The following is a 20,654-nucleotide window of genomic DNA, read 5'->3' on the forward strand; positions in this document are numbered from 1 at the left end:
GATAAGCATGACTATTTAATCCATACTAAACCCTGAAAATTAAAAGGCCTGTATTAGTAAGATAAACACTCCATGCTAGAGATGGCGCTACATTATAGTATCCTAAGCAACACAACGTTCTTAGGTAAGACATTGCAATGACTCACAGATAGGAAACAGAAGTCGCAGGAACCTGGGGAGCTTCATCATTCTTAAATTCTAGAAGTCACTGTTAGCATCACCAACTCTTGTTCTCTTCACCTTTCTACTTTGCTTCAATCACTATTTTGAACGAAGCCCCCTACATGTTGAATAAATGGTCACAGGTTGGAGGGATAGGTAGTGGGGACACTTCTTACATCTCTATTAATAAAAGAGAGTGGACTTTCAACGTGAACTTTGCTTAGAGACTTAAGGAAAAGGCTAAAAAATATGAATTACTTGACGTCTTAAACCAGAACTGGTCATAATACCTTTGGATATGAACTCATTGTGATTGGCAAAACTGGGTCATGGCACTACTAAATTACAGTGACTGGAATACACAAAGGAAGATATTTCTTTTCCTAGGGAGGTTGGAGAAATGCTATTTGGAAAAAATAGAACAAAACAAATTAAGTAAAGGAAAACAAAATAAAACCAGTAGCTGTCTACTAGACCTGCCAAAGAGCAGAATGACATTATTGAGAAAAAATATAAAAAACATGATTCAATAAAAAAATTATTGAAGGATACATAAGAAATGAACTCAAATAGAGGCCTTTAAGAGTTTGATTGGGAGTTCTTAGAAAATACATCCATTATACTTTTATACAAGAATTAGGAATTAGTGTACTTAGAGAATGCAATTCATCATGGAAATGGTAAGTCATCTTTGGAATGCTACCTTTAAGAAGACAGACAAGTATGCTGATATATATCATCTTAACTGACAGCACCTATGTAAGAGCCAACGGAAGTCTTCCTTTCAATCTTGGCAAGGCACTAGAATCACTTGGGAGCTTTTTAAAGTCTGGATAATAATGTAATATCACAGACCAATTAAATCAGAATACAAAATTATATTTAACCTATTATCTTATTGATGGATATTGGAGTTGTTTCTGAATTTTAACTGTTATAAATAAAATTCCTATAGATAATCTTAGAGATGTGTTTTCTTGTGGCAGCTGTAGTATTTATGTTATGGTATCTCATTATGATATTAATTTTTATTTTCCTAAATGCAAATTAAAATGTGAGAATTCAAGTACACTTTTTTTTTTACATTACTTACTAATTTTTAGGAGTTCTTTATACATCCTTTGTCAGGCATGTGTGATCTTTATTTATTGTCAGATATGTGTAATCTTTATTTATTCCTCATGAATGGTCTGTCTTTTGGTCTTCTTAAAAGTGTTGTTCAGTGACCAGAAGTTCTTCCCTTTTCTTAATTATAAGTGATTATTATTACTTCAGGGCTAATCTTTTTAGAACCTCAATTATTCCAAGGTCATGAATTTTTTAAATAATTTTTCTTCTACATTTTTTCCTTTTATGTTTAATGCTTAGGTCTATGATCTAGCTGAAATTAATTTATGATAAATCTCACTATTCATTCATTTATTTTTATATAGGAATTGCTTCATTTATTGAAAAGATTTTTCCCTTTTGAATTTTTTCATTGTCATTCTGTTCCTTCTTGTGTGTTGGTTTGCAACCTCAGGAATTTCTCAGGTAAAATCTGAAAAGGGCCCCCATACAGGGAGGGCAAGCAGAGACCAAAGAAAGAAGCAGAACCCTCCACATTTGTAGGTGGCAGGTTTAGTAAGCATGGAAACATATATGAGGCTTGTCTTGGGAAGTCCTAAAACGAGTAAATGTCCACACCTGCCTCCAGAATCTTAAAAAGTTTATATAGAGGCTTTAGTGGGGTTCAGTCATGTACACCATCCAGATGGTCTCAATAACACCGTGCTTTCTCGAGGCTATGTCCTTGAACATTTCAGGGCTCCCACTGTGGGAATGGTGCACAGAATGTACATTCTGAAGATTGGGTGAGGGGTGAGGACCCTCCAATTATCCAGGCCCAGCTAATGGGTCAGTTGACAGTCACAGCCTCCTGATGAATTCCTCCAACATTGTGTCAATACCACACCCCTAAATAAATGTAGCTTTAGAGTTAGTGAGATCCAACAATGTTTTTGTTATCTTGCATAGTCTAGGTCTTTTGCATTTCCACACAAAGTTTACAATCGCCTTGTCAATTTCTACAATAAAACCTACTAGGATTTGATTAGGATTTTGCTGAGCCAATGTTACTTTGTGAAGAATTGTTAGCGACACAATTTTCTAACTAATGAGTCTGATCTCTCTACTTAAGTAGATCTTCTTGAAATTTTGTGCAAGGTTTTGAATTTATCGGTGTAGCTATCTTAAAATAGTTATTGTATTGGGGCACCTGGGTGGCTCAGTGGGTTAAAGCCTCTGCCTTCGGCTCAGGTCATGATCCCAGGATACTGAGATCCAGCCCTGCACCAGGCTCTCTGCTTGGCAGGGAGCCTGCTTCCTCCTCTCTCTCTGCCTGCTTGTGATCTCTGTCTGTCAAATAAATAAATAAATAAACAAACAAACATAGTTATTGTATTTATTTTTACATATTTGATTTTACTGATTGAACACCTTGACTGACATAAATGGTATTTTATATTAATACAAATTATTTTTTCAAGTGTGTAGGATCTCAGTTTTGTGTATTGCTGGCTGGCTTTTTAAAACCAACTTATTCTTGGGCACCTGAGTGGCTCTGTCAGTTAAGTGACTGCCTTCGGCTCAGATCATGACCCAGGGTCCTGGGATTGAGAGTCCCATATCAGGCTCCCTGCTCAGCCTGATAACTGCTTCTCCCTCTGGCCCTCCCCACCGCTTGTGTTCTCTCTCTCTCTCAAAAATAAATAACATCTTTAAAAAAAAAGTGGGATCTTCAAAAAGATAAAACTAACTTACTCTTGTCCATTGATGAGTGAATAAGGAACATGTGGTATATTCATACAATGAAATATTACTCAGCCATAAAAATGAATGAAATCTTGCCATTTGCAATGACATGAGTGGATCTAGAGAGTATGATGCTAAGCAAAATAAGTCAGAGGAAGACAAATACCATTTGGTTTCACTTACATGTGGAATTTAAGAAATAAAACAAGTAAGTGGGGGAAAAAAAGGATGAAGGGTGGGAAAGAAGAGATTAAAGGGCTCAGATTTTTGGTTTGTGAAATATTGAACATCAAAGTGTGTTTTTATGATGAGTCCCTAAGAAGAGGCAGATTTAGGAAAGGAGAAAGTGAAGTCTAATTTGGATATATTGGTTTACAAGGATATTTAGTTAGTGATGTCCAGGAGTATCTGGAAGGGTGAATCCAACTTGAGTGAAGTCTAGGCTAAAATATACATTATAGGGTGTTTGTCTTGCATCACTTCTTTAAAGACACAAACTCAACTCCCAGCATCTCTGCTTTGACTCTGATGGGCAGAGGAATATCTGAGCCAAATATCAAACAGAAGTCTCAGGGATTTTGCTCAGCATTTACCACTACCATGTTTCTTCCATACCTGGTTACTAAGGTCCTCTTGCTAATGAAAACAGCTCCTAATTCATGGTCTAGGTGCTTATTACATGTCCTTGGTATTAACTTTCTCTGGATTTCCTGCATCTGTGTGTGTTTATATGCTTATTTTCAGAACAGATGCAGCCTGGTTGCAATCCCCAGAGAGTTCAATGCCCCTAGAGCTGGTGCCTGGGGAAATGAAAAGAGGCAAGCCCTCCTATATGAGGAGGAGACTTTCTGGTAGTCAAATTCAATGACTTCTGAGATTTTATACTGAAAGCCTTCAGTTACTCTCAAAGATGCTCTCCAAAATATCTACTCTCTGGTGAGTATCCAGATATCCTTCTTTTTAGCTTTCACTTATATTTTAATTTTTAAAAATTTGTATTTTATTTTTAATTTTTTGGCAATCAACAGGAACTTCATAGAGAGCAGGAAGAAGCCTCTTGAAAGAATTTTCCTTTCAGAGACTAGTTAAAAAGACTGTTTATCTTTTGGAGGATCCGCCTCAATAGTATTCAAATTCTCCTAAATTGCAATATTGACCACGCCAGGTTATTATTCTTCTGGCAACACTACACAAGTGTTCCACAAATTCCAGACCAAAAGAAATGAGGTATAATCTGTCAGTAATCTCTGCAAGGATTTCCCTGACAAATATATACATGATTTGAAATAGTAATAATTTTTAAAGAAGGTTTAAATAACCAATTTTCAGATGGCAAGAAATAGAATTAAGGAGAGTATAATTTTGAGAAGGCTACATACATTTGTGGGAAGGGTTAGGAAGAAAAAGAGTATGAAATGCCTTTGCCTTTAATAAGTGTCACTTCGGGAATCATATATTCTACCCAATATTAGATCTAGGACATGAAAACAAAATAGTAGACGACTCAAGGAAACTGGTTGTGATGAGTGTCAGGTGTTGTATGTAAACAATGAATCACTCAATTTTGCTGCCAAACCTACTATTACACTATAAGTTAACTAACTAGAATTTAAACAAAAACTTGACAAATTAAAAAAAAAAGGGATGGGATTGATGACTGGTTATTAAAACACTACAAAAAAATTGAATTCAGACCTATATCTGAATGCAAAATAAAGATCCAGTTTCTTTATAGGGAAAATATGGCCAGCAGTAATTTTTATAAGCTAGGATCTCTGAAAATTCTAGTTCAAAGTGGCATGTATTTTTCACTGTATGGCAGCCACATAAATGCTTTGTTCTGTCAAAAGAGCTGAAAGAAGCTCTTCAAAAACTGCTGTTTTTCTGTGATATTTTCAGATCCTCATATTTTTTTTTTTAAAGATTTTATTTATTTATTTGACAGAAAGATCACAAGTAGGCAGAGAGGCATGAAGAGAGAGAGGGGGGAAGCAGGCTCCCTGCTGAGCAGAGAGCCCGATGCGGGGCTCGATCCCAGGACCCTGGGATCATGACCCGAGCCGAAGGCAGAGGCTTAACCCACTGAACCATCCAGGCACCCCAGATCCTCATATTTTACTAACTCAGCATCTATCTCTCTCATTGTAGAGCCCTCTAAATGTATCATGTCCATTACCAACATAGCATATGTTGAAATCACCACCTTCTTCCTGGTTGGGATGCTAGGGCTGGAATATGCACACATCTGGATCTCTATCCCCATATGAAGCATATATCTTTTTGCTATTTTGGGAAACTGCAGCATCCTTCTTGTTATCATGACAGAGCCCTCCTTGCATGAGCCCACGTACTACTTCCAATATGGCCCATGTTGGCCATGTCTGACATGGCCTTGTCCTTCTCTTCTCTACCCACCATGGGGAGGATCTTCTATGTTCCTGAAATTTCTTCCAATGCCTGCATTGCCCAGGAATTCTTTACCCATGGATTCACAGTAGTTGAGTCCTCGGTGCTCCTGATCATATCATTTAACCACTTCCTAACCACCCACAGCCCTCTGAGATACAGTTCCATCCTGACTCCTGTCAGAGTTGCAAAAATAGGAATGGCATTATTTTTCAGGCATATCCTCATGGTTCTTTCCTTACCCTTCTCTCTGAGAAGTTTGTAGAAAAAGCCAGTTATCCCATTCCTACTGTCTCCACCAGGATGTCATGTAGTTGGCCTTCTCTGACAACCAAATTGATGTCTTCTATGGTTTTTTTTGGAGTACTCTGCCTTATGGTAGACTTTATGCTCATTACTGTGTCTTACATTCTGATCCTCAAGACTGTGCTGGTAATTGCATCCCAAAAGGAGCAACTCAAGGCCCTCAATACTTGTGTTTCACACATCTGTGCAGTGATCATCTTCTATCTGCCCATCATCAACCTGGCCATTATCCATTGCTTTGTCAGACATGTCTCACCTCTCTTCAATGTAATTAAGTCATTACAAGAAATGAAGTTCTTGATAATCATCTCTAAAAATAATGATAAAGCAGATTTTCAAGGACAGTAGATATTATATTTTTGGATAAAAATTGATAAATAGAATTTTTTCTGAGGAAAGTACCTCGATTCACAGTAGTCACAAGAAACAATATATACAATGCAACAAGCAAATATCAAAAATACACCAAGAACATCAAGTAAAGAGATTCAGTGAGTCTTGAATAGGACCTAGACATCTGCATTTTTATAAAACCCCATAGTGAACTCTATCTGTATCTTCATTTAAAACCCCTTGATCTTGAAGAAGCTCAATGACAATTAAAATTTCAAAATGTTCTCAACTTGAAGAAAAACCCTATAACTTTCAGGAAGTAAATCTAGTGGAGGAGGCAGACACAGAAAGGCTTAGTTACATAATCTGAAACTGCTCTATTATTCACTTGGGCTCTCGGATCATGGGTGGGGTGAGCATAATTGTACCAGAAGGAGCAGAGGAGGCTTCAGAGTGTTCTCCACAAATGACTACTTCTGACACTCTCATGGTCTCTGGTCCCTTCTGAAGGTTCACCTGTGGGGAATTTTCTTTTTCTTCTGAGTACATCCAGTTAAGCTGGACTCTCCAGAGGTTTCTGGGCCACTGGGAAAACATCAAGGAGGGCTAGATTGTGTGAGTCAGCATATATCAGTGTGTTTATACATCAGCACAACTCTAATAACTGTGTGCCACCTCTAGTTTCTCTTTATTGTGACATGTGGTAAAATGATGTGCTTACCCACTTGCTGGTAAGTTTCCTGATAGTCACTGTAAGGGCCTGGTTGGCCAGAGGGAGCCATTTCATTGTGGGCTTGGGTTGACCCTGGCCCTCCCAGAGGTACTTGCTTGCAGGCCCCGGATATGGGGGCGGGCCAGGCGGGATGGAGACATCCAGTCAGTGGGGTGCACATATATTTGCTATGGTGAGTTGGAATTCAATTGGCCACCCATATTGCTGACCGAGCATGACTGTGCAGTTTTCCCTGTGTGTTGCAATCTCATTGGCCACCTGTGTGTGGGCCAGGCTCAACCACCTCTATAAAGGTTAGTCTGTGAGGCAGGGGAGGAGTAGTGATAGCATCGGGGTTGTAGGGAGCAGCATTGTCGGGAGCATCGTGGTAGTCGGGAGCGTCATGAGCGTCGCCGGGGAGTGGCCTTGCCACGGAGGGGAAGTGTCGGATAAGCAGAAGTTGGATAAGCGAAAGTCGTCAGGTCGGTGTCCTGGTCGTCATAGCCTCTTTGTAAGAGAGGGCCCCACTGGTCAGTTTGATTTTCAATGCTTGGAGCAAAATAAAGCTTTGCTTGACTTTCGCTTTGTGTCGGTCTCGTTCCTTTGATCACGGACCCTAACAGTCACAGTTGTCAGTCCCTTTTAATCAACTCAAGCAAGCCAGGTCTGTATTATGAGTCTGTGTGCTTCCCCAGTGCTTAGCATGAATGCCAGCAGTCCAACTTTCTAAAAAGTGCAATACATGTGAATGCACAGGTGGAAATTCACGATCCTGCCAACCATGAGAATCAACTTGTTGATAGGTGCAGGTCACAACAAGAAACTCCAAGAAAAGAACATTGACCTAGATTTTGAGAGATGTGGTTTGCTGTTGTCATAGTTGTCCCCTTATGTGATAATATATGTTGTTTCTGGGCGTGGGTATGTGTGTCTACTGAGCTTTGGGTGGGCATCAGAGAAAAAATGGTGGCCGCTATCAGTCTTCTCCACAGTCTGTCCTAACCCTGCATGCTTCTAGTTAGATTTAAATCCTTGCTTTACATTTCCCTCTTTATAAACAAGAAAGCAACCTTATGATTCTAACAAAAATGGTATCTATGAGCTCATAGTTTTTAAATCATCTTTTAAGGTTTTTTTTTTTCATAAATTTTATTTAATTTGAAGACACAGCCCTGCAAGATGAGGTTATAAATTTTCATTCATTCAGTGTTTGTCAGTACTTATCAAAATGTTATCGCTGACATGGGATCTATGCAGCCAGAGAGAGGAGGCCAAGCAGCACTATCACCAGTGGGACCCCACTGTGACCTGAGGTACTGTTAATCCCTGACCGAGAATTCGAGGATTAATTTGGGTTCACTAGGTAGGAAGGATTAAAACAAAACAAAACAACAAAATGTCATTCCAAATTGTAGGAATTATAGATGTTGCTCAAATTTTGTAACGTTAAAATTGTCATATTCTGTCTGAAGTTCACCTAACTCAAAGAAAAGAATCTACACTATCATTTGAAAGTATGTATCCTCTAAACAAGTGACTGCTGCCCATTGTTCACTGCAATCCTGCATTTCAGATCATCTTGTGAAGAAAGAATATGCAGCAGGAAGCTCTAAACACATGAAATATTTAGAGGCTAATAAGCCAGCTGGTAGAACAAAGGACTTAAGTGGAGGAGTGAGGTGGGAAAGAGGCTGGAAATGTGTGTAGCCTGACTAGGGAGAGGGCAAGTTCAGACAAGGAATTGGACATTGGAAGGTACTTCTGAGTTTTCTTAAGGCAAGACGGACTGATCAAATAATGATTGAGGAAGGCAACTCTGACACCTGGCAAAAAGGCATTTTGTAACAATTGCGTACACATATGGTCTCCCCCCCTTTTGAAAGTTTTTATTTTAAATCTAGTTAGTGAACACACAGTGTAATATTAGTTTCAGGTGTACAATTTAGTGATCTGGCAATTCTGTACACCCCTGGGGCTCATCACAGCAGTGCCTTCCTTAGTACCCATCACCTGTTTCAACCATTTCCCACCTCCCCTCTGGTGACCATCAGTTTGTTCTCTAGTGTTAAGAGTTTGTTTTCTGGTTTTTCTCTCTCTCTTTTCCCCTATGCTTCTTTGTTTTCTTAAATTTCACATGTGAGTGAAATCATATGGTATTTCTCTTTCTGTGGCTGACTTATTTTGCATAGTTTAATCCTCTCTAGCTCCATCCACATAGTTGTAAGTGGCAAGATTTCATTCTTTCTTATGATTATATATATATATATATATATATATATATATATATGAAAAAAGAAGATGTGGGATATACAAATCCTTTTTTCATTCATCTGTTTGACGTTAGTGGTGAGTGTCTTCCAAGTTTCATGTAATAACTACTTAATCAACTTCTTATAAGTTTTTGAACATTTTCCTTATTATTAGCTGAATCCAGAAATTACCCTGTATCCTCTGCTAAGTGTCCTGTTATTCCCTGTTTTATTTCAAAGCTTTGTTGCTGTGGATTCAGTTATCATTAAACTACTGTGGGCAATCTAAAGGGACAAACCAAACTGAGCAATAACTTCAGCCCAGAGGAAGCAACTCAGGAGCTCAAGAAATGTGATCACAGAAGTAGCAGCTCAGAAACATACCATGATTACATTGCAGTTTATCAATTGTGAGTCTACAAGTAAGAGAAAAATATACAAGAGAGGGAATGATACATACAGAAAGTTAGGTGTAAGGAAGAGAAACATGGAGAACGGAATTGTGAGAGTCTATGTTTAGGAAAGAGTGGCAACAATAGAAAACCTCGGCACCTGTTATACACAGAAAGCATCTGTAAGCCTCTTGCAACAGGGATGAGGGAAAGTGAAGGCAAGAAAAAAGAACAAAGCAGTGTAAGGTGACATTGCTAGATGCCTCTTGGTGGAAGAATATAAATTCTCTAATGACTGTGTCTTGTTGTGAATGCAAAACAGTTTAATTTTATACTTATCCTTTAACAATTTGGAATATAAATGGTTTGTTTATAGAGTGAATACTTTTCTTCAATATAATTGCCTTTTTGTTGTCAGAAGAAAACAATAGTCAGGCACTAGTTATGGTAAAATATACATCTCTAAATATGTTCCTCATGCTTTCCAGTTGTAAACTAACATTGACTGTCTTGAGATTGATTATTCCTTCAAGAATACAAGCCTAGGGGCCCCTGGGTGGCTCAGTGGGTTAAGCCTCTGCATTCAGCTCAGGTCATGATCCCAGGGTCCTGGGATGAGCCCCACATCGGGCTCTCTGCTCAGCAGGGAGCCTCCTTTCCTCCACCCCCTCTCTGCCTGCCTCTCTGCCTACTTGTGATCTCTCTCTCTGTCAAATAAATAAATAAAATATATATATATAAAAAAAAGTAGAATACAAGCCTGATAGCAAGCCAATGTTTGGAGCACAGAATTTGTGCCCGTGACTATTCTTATTTGTTTTGTTTCTGTCCTACATTTCTTTAGCCTCTTTGTGACAAAGATAGATTGTCCAACAAATGTTGAACAAGAACCAAATGGATCACAGGATTGATTGACCATGAGATAAATATAAAATATCCTCTGCTCTCAAAGAAAGCGGTGAGGTTGGAGGAAGAGATGTTGATCAAATGAACCATAATTAGTAGGATAACCTTGCAAGTTTCCTGAAGAGGTTATAGACCAAACCATCTGTCATCTTGCAGTGGAAGGCAGGGGAGAGTTCTAGAGGTTTTCTAAGATGTTGACTGTCTTAGGACATAAGCAAAGACAGACATAAAAAGAAAAAAGTATACTATAGAGTACTGGTAGCATTTGCAAAGGCAAGAGATATAAAACAACATTATATTCTGAAAATTAAAAATACAATGGCCGGACCATAAAGAGTTTGGCTAACCATGAAGAGAGAGAAGGTTGGCAATTAACTTCCCTCTCTGGCCAGGATTACAGTAAGAACACATTAAGATTACTATCATAGGTGATTAACTCCCTATTTTCTCTCTTTTTTGTACATTGAAAAAAAATGCACATTACTTTCCTAAAAGAATTCAGTGATTTGTTTAGAAAGCAAACTTCCTCTTCATCTAATATTATTATGCCCTTACCATATCAGAAAAGGTATCAGAAAAGGTATTCCACAATGTTATGACATTGAAATTCCCAATTGTGGCCTCATTTGTTTTATTTCTTAAATTCCACATATGAGTGGAATCATATGGTATCTGTGTTTCTCCGACTTATTTCACTTAGCATAATACTCTTTACTTCCACCCATGTCACTGAGAATGGCAAGACTTCATTCTTTTTTATATCTGATATATATATATATATATATATATATATATATATATATCCCTTCTTCTTTACCCATTCACTTGTTGATGGAAAATTGGGCTGTTTCCATAATTTGCTATTGTAAATAATGTTATTATAAACACTGGGGTGCATATATATCCCTTGGAATTACTACTTTTGTATCATTTGAATAAATACCTAGTAGTACAAATGCTGGATTATAGGGTAGTTCCATTTTTAACTTTTTGAGGAACCTCCATACTGTTTTCTCGAGTGGCTGCACCAGTTTGCATTCCCACCAACATGAAGATTCTCCTTTCTATGCATCCTTACCAACATCTGTTGTTTCCTGTGTTGTCGATTTCCGCCATCCTGACGGGTGTGAGGTAACATCTCATTGTGGTTTTGATTTGTATTTCCCTGATGATGGGTGATGCTGAGCAAGAAAACTCAGTGGTAGCGTCTTTTGTGAGTAGAGAAACCCTCAAGGGAGGTAGAGAAATATATAGAAGCGGAACAAAAATGAGAAAAACACTAAAACAGAAGAAAGAAAAGAGCATGATTAAGGGACAAAGCAATGAGAGAACATCATGGGAAAACAATGGATATACCCAAAACACTGAAATCTGCGGGAAAGAGGAAAGGACTTCAAAGAGATGGAATCAGACAGGAGTAAAAAGAAATGGGTAAAAAAGTGAAAATATAGTGAAGGCCCGACAGGAGAGAAAAAAGGACAAAGACTGTGAAATATGAGTCAGGGAATCAGGAATAAATACATAGACATATACAAAGGAGTTTTATTCACAGGAGATATGGGTACAGAAAAAGGAGATGAAAATAAGCAGAAATGGAGATAAAAAAGGTCAGAAAGACTTTCACACCCTTGGAGAGAACCCGATTTTGTAAAATCTTATACTTAACAGGAACACTGACCTTAACTCTTTCTTTACTCTTGTCTGTTAGCAAGGCATGCCTGACTCCCCTTGTCTGTCTACACTGGAGACAGAGCATACCGTAGTGACAAAGAGCACAGAGTCTGGAGCCCTATTAACAAGTCCTGAAACCCTACTTCACTATATCCTATTTCTATGACTTTGGGCAAACCAGTTTATTGATGCATGCCTCAATTTCCTTATATGTTACATGAGAATAATAATTTCCTTGTATGGTTGACAAATAAATATTTGCAAGGTGACAAAGCAGTACCTGGAATAAAACAAGTTCTTTGTAAGCTTCATAAGGAAAAAAAAAAAAAAAAAGGAAGGGGTGTTTTTGATCATGAGGAGAGAATTTGGAGCGCATTTTACTTTGCAACAATATTAAAAACATTAGCTCAGCTCTGCTTACTCCTCCAACGTCTTGAGAATCACCAGACTGGGATTACAGATGGAGGGAGGAATTTAAAGGGGATCCTTCAATATTCTTACTAAAAAATATGGTAAGGTTCTGTTTCAGGTCATGACTGATATATCATTGCTGATTACATTGCACAGAAACCCCAGGATTGAGAAAGTGAGTATCAGTGAGAGATGGAACCAGAAATCAGTTGAGAGACACACTACAGAGGCAAGGAGATGTAAAGAGACAGAGACTCAAATGGCCAGTTAGAAGAGTCACAGAAATCGAGACAGAGAGACAAGGACAGAGAGCTTGAGAAAGAGAACATGATGGGGACTGATGGACATGGCCCAAGAGTAGTGAGAAAGGATGGTGCTAGAGGTAGGGACTTCCGGTAGGTATTCCTACCTGAGGTAGGTAGTAGGTACTCCTAGAACATTGGTAGGTATTCCTAGAATCCAGCATGGGAGAAGACAGACTACTTAATGGAACTTAGGTCCATCTTTCATTCTCCATCTCCTCCAGGAGTGAGTGAAACATGAGTTCAAAAACTAGCCCAAAAAGTCATAAAGAGACTCCTCATAGTGAGTAGAAATAACTGTTCTTTCTCTGTAGACACAGAGGAAACTTAGATTTTCTGGGATGCATGAGAGAGGTGCATAGATTAAACAGTAGGGCAAGGTAGACAGGACAAGGTTTTACTAGTGAAGAAGGAGAAAAGAATGTTGAAAGTTGATATCATCAGACCCTAAGAAGTAAAGAATTGCTGTTTGGTAATTATGACAGAAAACCCTTTGGGTGGGGGTGGGGGGTGTTTGTGTTTGGTTAGGATAGACCATGGGAGGCTAATGAGCAGCTCTTTCTGTGATACAGGGTCCCAGGAGGAGATTTCAGATTAGATGGGTGAGTTGAACATCCAGAAGAGGGGCGCCTGGGTGGCTCAGTGGGTTAAAGCCTCTGCCTTCGGCTCAGGTCATGATCCCAGGGTCCTAGGATCGAGCCCCACATAGGGCTCTCAGCTCCACGGGAAACCTGCTTCCTCCTCTCTCTCTGTCTGCCTCTCTGCCTACTTGTGATCTCTGTCTGTCAAATAAATAAATAAAAATCTTAAAAAGAAAAAAGAAAAAGAACATCCAGAAGAGTCAACAACATGTCAGTCCCTTAGGGAACAGGATGAAAACCTATGGATCAGGAATTGTTGGACTTGGGAACTTGATATTTTTCCTGGAGGCTCTGGTTCCCTGTTCCTTCTGAACCTTTCAGTTGTTACGTGGGACAAGGCACACCTTAGAAAAGAAGGAAGTTAAACTTGAACCCCCGTGTTCCAAACCTTGCATTAAAAACTCAGTTTCCTCTACTAGGAAAGAAATCTACGTGCATAAGTGCAAACAGCTGAAACTTAAAAGAAAACTCAAACTCTTTGCAGGGAAGATCTCACCCTGGTCTGGACAAATACCAGGGACAGAATTTGAAGAGTTTGGAGATTTAGGCATTGTTGAGGAGAAGGGTCAGATCCTGGTATTTTCTGCAGATTTTTGAAGAAGAGATAATTTGGGAAATGATAAGGAAGGTTAGAATTTAGTAATTATAAACATCTAATGATACTGTTCTTTATACTATTATCGTCCTTGCACACACATACACATACAGCATCTTGACAAATGAAAGGAAAAACTTTATAGATCAAATAAAAAAAATCAAAGAAGATACTATCCAATACTTATCAACTTCTGTAAAACAGAATGCTTTCCCATGTTTGAAGGAACAGATAAGCGAAAGAAAAGAGTAGTTTAATTTACTGCCTAAAATTGATTTCTGAAGCATAATGGCCAGAGTAAGAAAATTATAAAAAACTATTAAAATGGGTTAACTGTTTTGAATTAAACCATTAATTTTGTGTTATTTAGTTAAAAATATAATTGATGTATAAAAAGCTTAAGAAGATAATTCACAGAAGAATGAAAATAATTATTTATGTGAAAGAATGATCTAACTGGTAAACAAATGAGAAGAGCTTTTTTTTTTTTTTTTTGAGGGAAAAGGGGCTTAGAAATAATATTTATTAATAGCCAGAGAGAATTTCTTACATCATTTAGGCATGAGCTGATGGTAGAAAGACTCATGAATTCCTGGCTATTCTGCTTACTGGTTGTATAACCTCGGACAAATTACGAGACATCCCTGAGTTTTAGTTACTCTGTTTTTATATGGTCGCTACCATAAGTAAATAAGATGAGATATGTGTATATATATATATATATATAAGTATATATATAAGTATATAAGTATATATATATAAGTATATATAAGTATACTTATATATATAAGTATATAAGTATATAAGTATATATAAGTATATATATACTTAACAGAAGGACCAGTGTCATATTATCCAAAATGATTGTTTAACTTTAAATATTATTTTTAAATTTGTGTTGGGCAATGTATATCAGTATATATTATGTATCAGTATATATTGTTATATTTTTTGATTCAGTATACCCCTTTTTGAAAATCCATGCTGAGGAAAACCTTAAGATATAAAAAACTGATTTACATGGAGGCACCTGGGTGGCTCAATGGGTTAAGCCTCTGCCTTCGGCTCGGTTCATGATATCAGGGTCCTGGGATAGAGCCCCTGCACTAGGCTCTCTGCTCTGCAGGGATCCTGCTTCCCCCACCCCCTGCCTGCCTCCCTCTTTGCCTACTTGTGATCTCTGTCAAATAAGTAAATAAAATCTTTTAAAAAATTGATTTATATGAAGATATTAATATAATGGTAGGTGTGAAAATAGTGGCCTAGAAAATTAGTAAAAATATAGAGATACCACATTATGTAAAATGAAAAAAGAATATAATAATATTTATACAGTGAGATCAACAACTACATACACAAATAAACATACATTGGTAAATAATACAGAAGTCAAAATAATGAACATAAAGCAGCATTTCCTCTCTGATTATCTATTTCGACTGGGTAAAGTCTTGGAATATCAAATAATTTATATTTTGTATACACCAATTCAAATTTATCTGAAAGTAATAAAAAAATTCATTTGGGGATTGGTATATATTTGTCTAAGTCAGTTGGATCATAAACAGAAAAGGGTAACAAAATATCATTACCAAGTATTGAGAAAGATAAATAAAGTTGAGAGATAAAAGTTCTGACTTAAAACTTAATCATACAATTACTGATATTAAATAAAAGACAAATGCATAAGAAGGTCTATTGTTGTGTGCTTTGGAACCACATATGCAGGACTACTCAGGTTCCTGGAAAAATAAATAAAAGAACTAGAAATTGGAATTCATTTGATATGTAAATAAAAGAACTAATCAATTAAATCATTTGATTTAACTGAGACATGTGTTCATAGGCATGAACAACTAATTTTAAACTGAAAAACAGTATGAAATAAAGAACGGTGAATAAATAAAAATGTTACATATCGTTAACAATGAGATTATGGATATAAGGCTACCCCTAAAGAATGAAAATAAGATTGAGAATTGATCCACAGGCTAATTTGAAGGAGATCAATGCAGTGTCCTTATTTTCACTTATATTTTGTTGTATTAATGCACATAATTTAGCTACAGGCTTTTACTTCTCTATTTTGCATGTATATTAAATTTTTCAAGGCTGTGATGTACACCTGATAGCATTCTAGCAAAGATCACAGGTCCCTGTATACAGTTGCGGCCAGACTGCATATTTTTATAAGCTGTTCCTGACCTGATGGCTCCCAATTCCATTTTGTCTTGCATACCTGGGGGCCTTCCTAGGCAACATCACTATCCTCTCTGTTATCTGGAATGAGTCTTCACTCCACCAGCCCATTTCTATCTGCTATCCATCCTGGCAATATCTGACCTGGGCATGTCTATGTCTACACGCCCCATGGTATTGGCTGTGTTACTGTGAGAAGCCCAGGAAATCAAAGTAGGAGCCTGTTTCACTCAGCTCTTCTTCAACCACACCTTCACATTCCTGGAGTCTTCAGTGCTGCTGGCCATGGCCCTTGACCGATTCATGGCTATATGTCGTCCACTGCACTACTCAAGCATCCTCACCAATGATGTGATTGGTAAGACTGGCTTGGACTGCTTGTTACGAAGTGCAGGAGTCGTGATGCCCACCCCCATATTATTAAGGTGCTATCATTATTGCCATGCTAATGTCCTCAGCCACCCCTTTTGCCTGCATCAGGATATTCTGAAATTATCCTGCTCTGATGCCAGTGTCAACAACATTTATGGGTTGTGTGTGGTCATTATCACACTGGGCACAGACTCAGTCTTCATCCTCCTCTCCTATGTCCTAATTCTCCATGCTGTACTGGGCACTGCATCTCGTAAAGAGCGACTAAAGGCACTCAACACTTGTTTTTCCCATGTATGTGTGGTGCTTATCTTCTTTGTACCTCTAATAGGGGTATGCATGGTCCATCGCTTTGGGAAACACCTGCCTCCCATAGTCCACATTCTCATGGCAGACGTTTACCTGCTTCTTCCACCAGTACTTAATCCCATCATATATAGTGTCAGGACCAAGCAGATTCGTCTTGGAATTTTCCACATGTTTAGGCAAAGTCCGAGTCTTTAGAAAACACATGGCATTGGTCTGGAGGAAAATTTTCTCCATCAGATTCTTAAAGGTGCAGCTTTCTAGATAGGTGATTTTTGGGGGAATTCCTTGAGTCTCTTTCGGTTCTAAGTTTCTTGTTTGTAAATTTGAAATTTTGTCATTGCTCTGATGATGGCTCTGCATTATGTGAACATCATGTGAATAATTCATTATGAGGATTTTAATATAACAAAGTAATCTTTTTAATGACATACTGTATTGTTTTCAAAAGTAATAATACAATTGAGATCTCTTAATAATTCAAAGACCCAAATAAGGTTATCTTTGGTAATCTGTGATCCACACACAAGAGCCCAGTGCCAGAATGTTGTGGAAAAATTTTTTCAAGAAAGTAGGCTTGTCCTGTAGTGGTCCTGAAATTTTGAAGACCTTGCCAAACCCTGTCTTCTCTCTGTCAAATACCATCCTTATAACTGACTTCTTAACCTTTTCCTTTTCCACTTATCTGCACGTCCTCTTCATTTACTCCTTTGTATACCTATTAGAAATCATAATCACCTGCCGGTGTTGAGATAAGCACCGAGGTCATGATTGCTCACCCAAAGTCAACATATAGTAAGTGGGACAACTGAAGCAGGAGTGCATTCACTGCACTGAGATCAAGAGGATGTCACTAAATCTGGAATGTAGATGGTTTTGGAGAGCGTTCACCCATACAATCAGGTTATAACTTGGACAAAAACAATTAAGCAAACATTAAACACAAGACAAACAATTCTTTTCTGTTTATTGCCATGATGGAGTAACAGGGATCAGATTTATTCCCTCACCTTCAACAACTAAATAACAGTCAGAAAGTTTATAAAATAACATTTCTAAAAATTGGATAAAAAGGAAGCAAAGAAAATGATCTCTAAGAGAAGGGAAAAATAACATGAGCCCAAAGACTGACCTGATCTTACTTACTTACTGGAAATTTATCAAGTCACAGAGAGGGGCAGAGAACCCAAACAGAGTGTGATGGTCTCCCTGAATGACAAGGTAGAACACCAGACAAGGAGAAGTGTGCAGAGACAGACACGTGACCTCAGGACATTCCTCAGAAGCCTTCAGTTGTGTACTGGTCAGTGTATGTCTGCGAAGAAACTACTGAGGTCAAGGAAAGAACCATCAGAAAGGAGCAGAGGGAGCAGAGATAAGACCTGAGACCAGTCATATCTCAGGTCTCATATATGACTGAAAGGACTTCCTTTGCTTACAGGCAGTGTGGAGAAACCTTGTAATAAACAGAATATTTGGCTGTGTCCTTGAGAAAGGGTTTTACCCTTAGTAATGACCCCATTACCATACCAGTTACCATAGACCGAAAGCCGTATTTGGTCTTTCCTAACAAAGCCTGAAGAAAGTCTTGAAGGGGTTAAAGCCATTTCCATGTAACTTTATGACACACAGGAATAAAGATAAAATATGTATTTAGAGAAGTACAAAACAATGAGTGCAATTTATTTTGTGTCTTTTCTTTTGGAAACCAACAGCCTGGAAGGAGCGTACATTATGCCTCCTGGTACATTTTATAGGATAGATTGCATATTCTAGTCCTATAAAGGCCTGTTCTCAGACCATGATGGGGCCAGTAGGCCCACCTGATTCAATGGATCTGTGTCAGGAATTTCACTGTAGAACACATCTGAACAAGATTCTCAACTGACAGCTTGTCAATGATAAAGTTGAAGCTCTTTGTCTTCATTTGTCCGGCATTTAAAAAAATAATAAAAAATAATCCCTCCATTTGATTCAAAACTCAGGGCTCAGATAGGACAAAAGGTTTTTAAATCCTAGAGTGCTTCTTAAATAGCCACACATATTTTTGTAAAAATCAGTACAAGTATAGGAAAAAAAAAACAACGAAACATCTCACAATATTAAGAAAGAAGGAAATCATGACTAAAATATGAAAAAAAGAAAAATATACATAAAAAATCAATCTAGAAAACCATTTGTCAACAAAGAAGAGTTATAGAGAGAAAGGAAAAAAAGGGCAATTTTAAATTAAAAATAATTTCCAACTTTTAAAATTTTTATTTTTTAAAAATATTTTTATTTTTTTAAATAAAAATATTTTTTAAAAATTTATTTTATTTATTTATTTGCCAGAGAGAGAGAGACAGAGAGAGAGAACACAGTAGAGGGGGTGGGAGAGGGAGAAGCAGGCTGCCTGCAGAGCAGGGAGCCTGATGGGGGACTAGATCCCAGAATCCTGGGATCATGATCTGAGCCGAAGTCTGACACTTAAGGACTGAGCCACCCAGGCACCCCTAATTTCCAACTTTTAATGTCACAGATCCATACATTAGAAAGGCCCAATTCACTTAGTAAATGAGGATGAATTTTCAGAAATTTAAGAAGATGATACTAATATATTTCAAAGAAGAAAGAAAAATCAAAAGAGGTTACCTGTAAGAAATAGGAATTATAGTGGTATCAGAATCCTTGATTTCCATATGAGGATAGAGGATAAATGCAATCATGCATATAAAGTCATCTTCAACCAATATAACTGTATTAGTTCACTAGGGTTGTGGCAACAGTGCCACAGGCTGAGTGGCTTAAACAACAGACATTTCTTCTCTCCCAGTCCCTGAGGCTGGAAGTCTGAGATGAGGGATCAGCAGTGCTGCTTCCTCCTCAGAACTATGAGAAAGTATCTGCTGCAAGCCTCAGGCCTAGATTACGAGGTGCCTTCCTGATGTCCATGTGTTTTCTCACAGAGCTTTTTGGTCTTTTTTTTTTTTTTTTAAGATTTTTATTTATTTATTTAACAGAGAGATACGCAACGAGAGAAGAAACATAAGCTGCGGGAGTGGGAGAGGGAGACGCAAGCCTCCCACTGAGCAGGGAGCCCAATATGAGGCTCCATTCCAGAACCCTGGGATCATGACCTGAGCCGAAGACAGACACTTAAGGACTGAGCCACCCAGGCACCCAAGCTTTTTTGTCTTAATAAGAATACCAGTCATATTGAATTAGGGGCCCTCTCTATTCTAGTATGACCTAATTTTGGCTTAAATTATTGGATCTGTAATGACCCTATTCCCTAATAAGGCCACATTCTAAAGTACTGGGTATTAGACTTCAACACATAAATTTATGGCAGGGAGGGGCACAGTTTAACCAGTAATGACTAAACCCACAATATCAATCATAGTTGAGGGCAAAGTAATATTTCAGGCATACAGAGATGTTGAAACTCTATCTCCCCTTCATTCTGTCTTTGAAATTTAATGTAAAGATGTGTTCCAGAAAAAGGGGATATGAAAATGAAAAAAAAGGGGATCCCAAACAGGAGAGTAGGATAGACATTTATGTGGAAGCTCTGGGCACATGAAAAACAACCAATTCAGACTGGAGCTATAGAATTGAGGCCACTGGGAGGGAGGTCTTTCGGAGGGGGGGGGAAATTAAATCTGTATCTGTTGAGATATTTTACATTTTAAGTTTCTGAAAAGATAATCCCAACTGTCTTAGTCATTAAAAAGAATTTATTGTTTTTTACAACAATAAAGATACTGGTCTGGTTTTATATAACAGTTATTTGAAGAAATAAACTGTGTCAGTGAGTACCAAGTTTGTTTTAAAATTTGCTGTTGAGATTCTGTGTCTCATCTTGATCCTAAAATTAGCTGCCTTTATGGATCCAAGATATCTCTTAGCATCTCTC

General features: G+C 37.9%; 2 pseudogenes across 2 annotated transcripts; both read left to right on the forward strand.

Moving 5' to 3' along the window:
- The first annotated feature begins 5,120 nt into the window (after positions 1–5,120).
- On the forward strand, positions 5,121–6,015 carry LOC308350876 (olfactory receptor 51A4-like; annotated as a pseudogene). Its single transcript has one exon. The product of its transcript is annotated as an olfactory receptor 51A4-like (transcript).
- Positions 6,016–16,094: 10,079 nt separating this feature from the next.
- LOC308350877 (olfactory receptor 51L1-like) lies at positions 16,095–16,954 on the forward strand (annotated as a pseudogene). Its single transcript has one exon. The product of its transcript is annotated as an olfactory receptor 51L1-like (transcript).
- The last annotated feature ends 3,700 nt before the right edge of the window (positions 16,955–20,654 follow it).

The sequence above is a fragment of the Martes martes genome, assembly GCF_963455335.1.
Source record: "Martes martes genome assembly, chromosome: 10".
In the NCBI taxonomy this organism is placed as follows: Eukaryota; Metazoa; Chordata; class Mammalia; order Carnivora; family Mustelidae; genus Martes; species Martes martes.